The 10,409-nt window shown below is 40.7% G+C and overlaps 1 non-coding gene across 1 annotated transcript; it reads left to right on the top strand.

Moving 5' to 3' along the window:
• The first annotated feature begins 5,820 nt into the window (after positions 1–5,820).
• On the top strand, positions 5,821–5,939 carry LOC145416162 (5S ribosomal RNA). Its single transcript, XR_013900208.1, has one exon. It is a non-coding gene; the product is annotated as a 5S ribosomal RNA (ribosomal RNA).
• The last annotated feature ends 4,470 nt before the right edge of the window (positions 5,940–10,409 follow it).

Here is a 10,409-nt window from a genome sequence, read left to right as displayed (position 1 = left end):
TAATTACGCAAATGACGCTATAACTTTAGGCACTTTTCACAATGACGAGAGAAGGAATGTTGGTGTTTAATTCAAGGCTATTTTTTTTTTTTTTTTTTTTTTTGTGACCTTAGCTTGAGGATTTTTTTTTTAGCTAGCTCATGCGTGTGTTTTTATTTGGTGTTCTTTAATTTGATACTTTTTTGTGTGTATGAGGGTGCTATTCGTTTGTCTGTGGGCGTTTTTTGCTCTTTTGAGTGTGATTACAGTGTGTCTGCAGGTATTTTTCGTTTGTTTGAAGGTGTTTTTTTGCGTGACGATATTTTTCGCTTGTCAGAAGGTGGTTATCATGTGTCTAAAGTTTTTTTTTTTTTTTCATTTGTTTGAATATGCATATCGTTTTCCCTTTATATGATGTTTTGCTACATTTTTTGCTAGTCTGAAGGTGTTTTTCGCTTGTTTGAGTGTTTTTGCTTGTTTAATTGCGCTTGTTTTTGCTTGTATGAAGATGATTTTTTGAGTGTTTTTCGTTTGGTGATGTTTTTCGTTCTTTTCATGGTGATTTTTGTTTGTTTGAGCTTTTAATTAATTTTCCTTTTACTTTAGGGCGTTTTTCCTTTCAAGATAATTCTCGTTTGAAGGTATGTCGAATCACTATGCTGGCTGTTATTGACTATTATTTTCTTCTTGTGGGCTTCTTGGTGATTTTTTTTTAAAATCAAAGGGGCAGATCTGTCCACTAGGGAGGAGTATGTCATAATTATGAAAGAATCATTATGTACATACGTAAAGCAGGATATCAGTTAAGCTGTCTACTGTTATTATTCCGGCTATTGTTTTCTTTATGGACAGTTAGGTGTTGTGTTTATTGTAAAGCCGGACTACTCTACTAGGGAGGGAGGGATTGTTTTGCGGGTAGTTAGGCATTACAATACAGTATATCGTTGAAACAGTAATGTCTTGATATTCTCATTATTATGCAACAACATTCTCTCAGTAATCATAAAATTGTCTGGTTCTATTAAATATAAAATACAGAAGGACGTTATCGTATTTAAGTATGTTATCCATTCACTACGGGATTTCTCCCTCAAAACTCAGTAAAACTGTCGGGCGTAGCTGGAATATATTAAGATCTCGTTTTCCGATGGCGAAGGGATTATATCTAACCCCCATCACTACGAGATGTCTCCCTCAAGCTAAAAAATATAGTCTATCAGTAGCAAGAATATAATTAATCAAGCTTCACCCTGATAAATACGTCGCCATTATTTCCAACCACTCTACTCTGAGACGCCTCCTGTAAGCTGAAGAAAATCGTCTGTCGGTAATATCTGAAAGGCGCCATCGTCCTGAAAGAGTCAAATTGCACCACACCTTCCCAACAGAATTACTGCACAGGTATTTTTTCACCTTTGTACTGCAGTTACATTTTTCATATCCATGGACTTTTAACTACTCTCGGGGGAAATTACAAGTTACATTAAAAGCCCGTGTTAATTTCAAGCATTTACTCCGTGATATTTATGCTCTTGCGCATTTGCTTGAGAGTACTTTATTTAGACTTGTCATTATTTTTATCTCATACTAAAACACTGCGCTTACTGTTTTGCTACATAATTTAATAGGACATTTTAAAATAATTTTGATACTCCCGGATGACTTTTCTGACTTGTGGGGTTAATTATAGCCTCCATTAAAAGGACGATTCCTTAAACTTCATATATTGGTAGGAATGAAAAGGTTAAGAATATATACCGCAGGCTATAAGTCAAATGCAATTATATGTGCCTACAAAATGAATATTACTGCTTATCTAACTATCTATCTATCTATCTATTTGTTTGTCTGTCTGTCTGTCTATCTATCTGTCTGCCTGTCTGTTTGTCTACCCAGCCAACCATCTGTCTACAATTATCCTTGTCTAACTACCTACCTACTTACCATATCTACCCATCCATCATACCAAAGTATAGAGGGAAGAGAGGCAGGTGAGGGGCAGATACATAAGGAAATGTGAGATGGCAGAGGTCAAGTATTATGCTGTAAATTAATTTTACCCGCTTCACCATGAGAGATCATCATGCATGAATAATAATTAAACAAACAACAACAAAAAAGAATTAGACAGCCTTTAAGAATTAGGATGAAATTTTTACTTTATTCCTTCCAGCAGCAAGCAGAAAATTTTAACTTGAATTACTCTAACAGTTCTAGTGCGAAATATCTCATCTTTTCTATTTTTGGTTCGAAAAGTGTCTTCTTCATTCGAGCTAAAAAGTGTCTCATATCTGATCAAGTTCGAAACATCTCAGCTTATTTGTTGTAACTCGAAATGTGTCATTTGCTCTGTTCTAGTTCGAAAAATCTCACTTCATCTAAACAAATTCGTCGGTAAAATGGAAGAATAAAATACAAATGATATCATAGGATCGAACGGGATATATGGGTAATTTTTTCCCCACGATTTTCTGCTTCATTCCAGCTGCCACCAGAGAGTTGAACCAACACCAGGGGGACATATCAGAGTGGAGGAATTTATTATAATGCCTTCAGCCAGAATGGTCAATCTTATGCTCAATAAAATATATAGAAATAGAAAGATAAAATAAAATAAATCGTCACTGGGCAGTCATTGACTACGAGGGCATCTGAAACAATTATTTTTGCCATACCTACATTATTTTACTCAGCTCGGGAGAAGCTGCCAACTGGAAGGCTTTTCATTGACCTCCTCACATACTAGGGTGATCACACACACACACACACACACACACCATCTGATCTGTCTCCGACTGTCACTCCTCCACATAGTTCTCTCTCTCTCTCTCTCTCTCTCTCTCTCTCTCTCTCTCTCTCTCTCTCTCTCTCTCATACACAGATGGTCTCCAACTCAGGCACCCAAATCCAATAACGTTAAACCAGCGACAACTTGGCTGAAGTTGGGTGAAGGAAATTGGTGGAACAGATGCAGGGAAGTTATCCATCTGAGAGAGAGAGAGAGAGAGAGAGAGAGAGAGAGAGAGAGACAGACAGACAGACAGACAGAGAAAGAGAGAGACAGAAAGACAGAGATAGGACCAACGTCAAATGTAAGAATAAAAGATTTTGGTGACCATTTCCAAGGCTCTTACAAAAAGCCATAAAAGCCGCTGGTGTAAGTAAAATTAAACAGAGAGAGAGAGAGAGAGAGAGAGAGAGAGAGAGGTGGAAGAGTAACAGATGAAGACAGAGCGTTTCGTCTGTGTGTGTGTGTGTGTGTGTGTGTGTGTGTGTGTGTGTGTGTGTGTGTGTGTGTGTGTGTGTGTGTTGCATAAATATAAGTTCTGAGGCAATATAGATTTGTTATCTAAAGTCTTCAAACAAAAGAAAACAATACATTGCAGGCATCCATGAGTAAACGGCCCACTCTCGTTACGGATTTTGATGACTTTTTTTTTTTTTTCAGTTTTTTGATAAATAACCATCGTTTTCAGTAGTCAGACTAGGGCTGGGTGATGATGATGGTGGTGATATTGATCATGACGATGGTGAAGATGATGATGATGAGTATGATGATGATAACGATGATGATGATGATGATGATGATGATGATGATAATTTTTTAAAAGTAAAGAAATTATGATGATGATAATGATGATGATGATGATTGTGATGATGATAGTGACGATGATGGCGATGAGTATGATAATGATGATAACGATGATAATGATGATTTTTAAAAGTAAAGAAATTATAATTTTTTTCCGTTCCTCCTTCTCCACATCTCCTCTCCTTTCACACACACACATACACTCTCCTATTCTCCCCTCCCCCCCCTCTCTCTCTCTCATTCCACGCCACTGAATTTTTATCTCTTTCTATTCTTCTCCGTAATCATTGTCCGATTGCCTCTCGCTCTCGTCTATTATCTCACATTACCCCAAGATGTTTCTCTCTCTCTCTCTCTCTCTCTCTCTCTCTCTCTCTCTCTCTCTCTCTCTCTCTCTCTCTCTCTCTCTCTCTCTCCAAATCATTTTCCACGTCATTACTCTCCACACTACATCCTTCACCCACAAAAACCTTACATCGTCCCCTCCACCCCAGTCAATTCCCATAGGTCAGACTGCACAGTGTTGCCTGTGTGTAGTCTATTTCTTCTTCATCCAACGGAACTGAGTCATTCCTACGAACTGCATACTATTTGTGGTTGCATGATATTCAGTGACCCTTAGTTATGCAGTAAGAATGAGTCTCCTTGGAATGAGTCTCCTTGGTTACTATTTAGATTATTTTATCCTCCACTCTGACGACATCTGGTCATCAGTTGAGCTGAAAGGGGTTACGGATATTTGCCAAACAGACGTCATTGCGTTTATTCTAATCTGACAAATGATTCCTAACCCCTTCAGCATAGATGATGGCCTAGTGTAGTCAGACTGGAGGGGCGATTTGACTAGTAACCAAGGAGATTAATCCCTATCTCATAACTAAGGCTCATGGAATTTCCAACAACCATGGCTTTGTATTCAAGCTGTGATGTTTTCCCAGTTCTGTCAGTTAAAGACAAACGACTACTCGCTTTTAACTCATGGTCGGAAGAACGCTGATATCCTGCTCTAGGGGCGGTATTCTGGTGCGGTTAGAATGCCTACCTTACACGTCTTCCTTACCGGCTTATTTCTAATTCTGCTCTCTTTCAATATTTTTGTGCGTTATTCATGCAATCTAAGTCGATATTAAAAAGATGTGAAAAGCAAAAAAGAAGATAGTAATGCGTCGTTTGGAAATTAAGTCACTAAGAAAGAGGTGCTAGGGAGTCTCCGTACCCGACAAGAATACGGGCTTTAGTAACGTCAGACGATTTCATTAAACTAAAATGAGTCACAAGCGCCTGAAGGTTAATACATTCACCATTACCTCTCATCTGGACTGGACAACTTAGTATACTGCTTTGGTTTGCGCCAGGCAATTATATTCTGCTGTTTATAGCCCGTATTCTCAGTAAGAAAGCTCCCTAGCACCTCTTCCTAAACAATTTATTCTGTTTATTGCACCGTCTTCTCCCTTTGTGTGTTACTTAAAGCATTGTAAGAACCCCATTCTCTGCATAAATAACATACAAAAGTGTAGTAGCCATCCACATCCAAATAAACAGTTATGGAAAAGGTGTTAGGGAACTTCCTTAGCCACAGAGAATATAAGCCTACGAGTCACTGCAGCCTGAGTGATTAAAACTGTCACCATGAACTTTGTCATAAATGGGATAAATTTAGTAATGGACTGCAGTTACTGACAAAAGACTATATTCAGAAGAAATTATGTTTTAGGAGTATAAGTTTTTTTTTTTTTTGTCTCTCTCCCTGAGATAAACACAAAATATTCCTGAGCATCCTAGTCCTCTAGATTAATTTTTCTATCGCATTTTTTTTCTATAGGGAACACAGAAAAAACATTTTTTTTCTTCTTCCTGTTTAAAACAGAATAATCCAATTTTATTTCTTCCTAGATAAAGCAGAGGAGCGCACAGTAATATTAATTTCTTCCGACATACGACATAAGAAAACAATTTCATTTATTCCTTCACTTATCAAAGAGAAAAGCAGTTTAATTTATCCCTTCTTGTATGGGCAGAGAAACATGCAGTTTTATTTATCTTTTACGATATAAATCAGAAAAAAACACAATTTTGAGAGTATATTTATTTCCGTACAAAAATACACACACACACACACACACACACACACACACACACACACAAACAAATATGCTTACTTATACACATACATGCATACAAACACACACACACACACACACAAATATGCTTACTTATACACACACACACAAACATGCATACATATATACAACGGCCATACCACGTTGAGTACACCGCTTCCCGTCCGATCAGCGAAGTTAAGCAACGTTGGGTCTGGTTAGTACTTGGATGGGTGACCGCCTGGGAACACCAGATGCTGTTGGTATAACGTTCTCCCTACGTGTCAAGTGGGGTTGGTGGAGGATTAGTGCCCCTCCCTGTAAAACAATTAACTCTAAGCCCTTGGCCACCCTGTTTGGGATACATGGCATCTGGCAATGAATGAATGAACATACATACATACAAACACACGCACACGCACACACAAATCTCTCTCTCTCTCTCTCTCTCTCAGCCCTGTACGCCTCTGAGAAAGTGGATCCGAAAAAAGGCTCATTAACACTTATGAACACATTAACGAAGTCAGCGTTGATTAAAATGCTAAAGTCAAAACATTACCTCCAGGGACCAATGAACACAGTGCCTTAAGAAACACACCACCTGGCCTTCATTAACACTCAGGTTCCTATGACTCACTCTCAGCTGAATAAAATAGTCCGGTGCTTGATGGAATAGAGGACTAGAGATGTATCGATCATGAGAGGGTTAAGTTAAATGAAACACTTTGGCAGCAGCAATAATATGAAAATAACCGTAATTGATATGGAAAAGACAGTACCCAGTCCTTCTACTACTTCAAATTCTTTAAAAAATAGAATAAAAATCCTGTCTCGCATAAACTTATTAAATTTATTGTTGTTCGCCGGAATCAAAGGAATTTGGCAAGCATGTTGGTCAGTTCCGTATGTTTGTCTATCTCTCTGTCTTTCTGTCCTCTACAGGTCACAATTTTGCGCCAATCATTCTGGAAAAAAAAAATCAGGAGGTATACATCCATAAACCCTGGTGTCACGGGGTTTTTTATAATATCACGGTAATTTTGATATAAATGGTTAAATATTATTTAAATTGATAATAATATTCAATAATATTGAAGAGCAGAGACAATGATTGTCTTGCTACATCAAGCAACGATTACTTTACGCTGGCTTAGCACGATTCTCTGAGAACGAGAATTCATAAACTTTCTCAACAGTACTCAGCAGAGACTAATTACTCACAATTGCTGAATTACTGTACTGTTAGCCTCTGGAGAAAGTTACATCACCCCTGACAATAAATAACTAATACTAATAATAATAACATCAGGTTCTTGCTGATGCATTAACTCCTGGCACAACGGATTTTAAGTTAATACAACAAGACTGGTCTAAGTACCAGTTATGAATAGTAAACGTTTATGCAAGCTAGGAGCTGTATGGAAAATAAGCTTAATTATGGAGAAATGAAACAAGATTTACTCTACATTAAGCTCAAGAAATAGAACTGTTAAATTTATTAATTACAAAAATAAATTTAACATTACATTTCAAATCAAATCAATGAGACGCACTCGCTCACTCACACAGAAGCTAAATACTTACGCCTAGGAAAAACACCTTAACTAAGCTCTTAAAACTACAAAATACACAAAAGAAATACCAGTCGATGAATACTATGTATCACCACTAAGGTGGGAGTACCGGGATTAACTGTACTAATGGAGCTTGGGGTGCTAGCTGACCTCTCCACTTCTGAGCACAGACCCTTTCTCCGTCACAGCAAACACAAGACTAAATTCAAATGCACTGTATGGGCAGGAAGCACGAGCCACCGGAAGAAGGCGTGGCTAACGGTTTATGCAAGCAGAGGCGAACGATAAAAAACAATTGTATCGCTCAGTAGCGCACTTAGTGACGTGCATTAAATCGGTCACTTTTGAAAGTGACGAATGTTTTGAAAAGTTACTCCGAAATGGAGAGAGAAACGGTTAACTGAGCGATACACAGTGAGTTTTCCACTAATAGTTCGTGGCTTCTCACAAAAAGGAAATGTCGCGAATTGATTCGTGACATTACGCCCCATGAAAATTAAATCTTTCTTCCTTCAGAAGAATGATTTCAATATACATACATATAAATCCTAACTCAGTCACACAAGATTCACACTGTGGTGTGTGTGCTATCCTGCTACAGGAGAAAATCGCAGTCGCCAGTGAGTGAAAAAACCTCGTATTTACGTTAATAGAAGCAAGCTTGAGGGAAAAACTCCGTGACGACGGTGAAAATCCTGTACTCAGGTCAAACTGAGCAAAAAGTCGCTACATTTACACTGACAACTAATTGTTGTGTAGTGTGATGTATGTAATACACAGTGTAGGTGTGACAGTTGCAGTGTAACTGTACCTACGTGTAAAATGACACAGTAAATAATATATGGCGATGACGAAGGCAGAGGAGAAGAGGTGGCAGCGTGCGGCAGACGATCGGCTGGCCCGCACAGCAAAACTGCTACACCCATTGCTGAACCTGCAAAACCAATTGAGGTGGAGCATCAAAAGTGTCAATGGGACAAAATTCTTATTATGTTACAATTACTCTCTCTGGCTAGCAGTCAGTACATGCTATGAAAAGTACACTCGAGGTCGCCATTAATTATAGCACACGATTATGGTCGGCAAGTTGAGAATCCCTGTGCAAACTCGGGTCTTCCATAGCCTCGAACCGCACACGGGTCCTCAACCTGTGCCTCAACCTACAGTACTTATATTAATATCGGAGAGCTGAGAAACCTTGTGCAAACTTGGGTCTTCCATAGCCTCAAGTCGCCTCTGCAGAGTTCTCACTTCCCCCTTAACCTACAGTACTTATATTAGTATCGGGGAGCTGAGAATCCTTGTGCAAACTTGGGTCTTCCATAGCCTCAAGTCGCCTCTGCGGAGTTCTCTCTCGAACTTCCCCCTTAACCTACAGTACTTCTATTAGTACCGGGAAGCTGAGAATCCTTGTGCAAACTTGGGTCTTCCATAGCCTCAAGTCGCCACTGCGGAGTTCTCTCTCGAACTTCCCCCTTAACCTACAGTACTTTTATTAGTACCGGGAAGCTGAGAATCCTTATGCAAACTTGGGTCTTCCATAGCCTCAAGTCGCCTCTGCGGAGTTCTCTCTCGAACTTCCCCCTTAACCTACAATACTTTTATTAGTATCGGGGAGCTGAGAATCCTTGTGCAAACTCGGGTCTTCCATAGCCTCGAGTCGCCTCTCAACTTCCCCCATAACCTACGGTACATAATATGTATGTACAGGCCCTGGACATGCTGTGTCCTGTGGGGCCAATGGGCGAGACATCTGGTCTGCACCCACTTCACCACTACCCTGTCTCTCAACTGACTCAGAGATTACAGGAGTGGTTATGAACGGCACAGGAAGGGCATGTCCCTGATCAGTGGTGATACTTTGGCACACACTGCAGGAACGGACAAAACTATCTATGTCCCGTCCCATCCCTGGCCAGAAAAAGTCAGCTCGGATACGGCCCTGGGTCTTCCTTTTGCCCATGTGACCTCCTGAGGCTGAACAATGACCCCATTGTAACACTGCTAGGCGGTACTTGGCGGGAACGACAAACTGCAGTCGAACCTCGCCCTCGGGTGTTCGTGACTCACGGTAGAGCCGTCCTTGTTTGCGAAGGAACTTGGCTCGACCTCCCCGTGAATACTTAATCACTCGACCCTTTTGTTTATTCCGCACGGCAGCAAGTGTCGGGTCAGAATGTTGTTCTTGTACAACAAGTTGACTGCACATCAGATCTTGCGGCGATTCAATGATCACTGGGGTGACACAGTCTGGAGCCTCAGTCATGGCTCGTGTCACCGCAGCAGCCGAAGTCTGAGTAGCGCCATCATCGGAGCAACTATCCTTGACTCCTTGAATATTGCCTACTATTAAGTCAAATAGAGGCTCTGGCATGACAACTGCAAGTGTCGTACCAGTATAAAATGGAGATGCCACCTGGATACATGCCTCAGGGAACAATCTCACTGATCCATCAATAAGCTTTGCATGGATCTGTCGACCTGTATACTGCTCAGGCCGAACTAAACTCTGCTTAACAGAGCAACCTGAGGAACCATTGTCTCTCAGGACCTTCACAGGAATGTCTCCCACAAACCCTGGCTGAACAAGGAAGGTACTGTCACCTGTGGGAGGGCCTGTGGAGGAAGCAGCTAGCCACTCCTGAGGCTGCTGAATTGATGTGGCAAACATTGTGCCTTGAAGGTTATATTGGGGAGATGGAACATTGGCCATCTGTGGAGGGGGGTTCACTGTCACTGTGGGACTAGTGAACTGTGGGGAAGTACCCACACTGGTAGGGACGTGACCACCAGGCTGCTGCTGAGGAATGAAGGCTGCATTCGCTTCCTGCCTCTTTTGAGCTGGTGGTGAAAAAGTTTGTCCCGACGGTCGGTTGCGTGGCTGATACTGCTGCTGGTTAGGGTACTTGTTGTACCTCTTCCACTCAGGTTTCTGAGTGTTTTGCCCCTGGTCCTTCCACTGCGGTTTTGGACCTTGGCCATTATTCTGAGAATGGCCTTGGTGCTGGGATTCAGTCTGAGACGGCTTCCCAGACTTGGCAGTATCTTTTCTGCTCCAGGTGTTTTGCTTACGAGCTTGATACCCGTATGCAGTAAAGAATGCGTCAGCCTTCTCTGCCATTTGGCTGGCATCTTTCACCTGGCAGATCTTAAGCTGTGCTA

The sequence above is a fragment of the Coenobita brevimanus genome, chromosome 104, assembly GCF_032717465.1.
Source record: "Coenobita brevimanus isolate Jiangsu-jjx chromosome 104, ASM3271746v2, whole genome shotgun sequence".
Lineage (NCBI taxonomy): Eukaryota > Metazoa > Arthropoda > Malacostraca > Decapoda > Coenobitidae > Coenobita > Coenobita brevimanus.
Note: the sequence above shows the minus strand (reverse complement) of the source record. Positions and strands in the feature narration are given on the sequence as shown.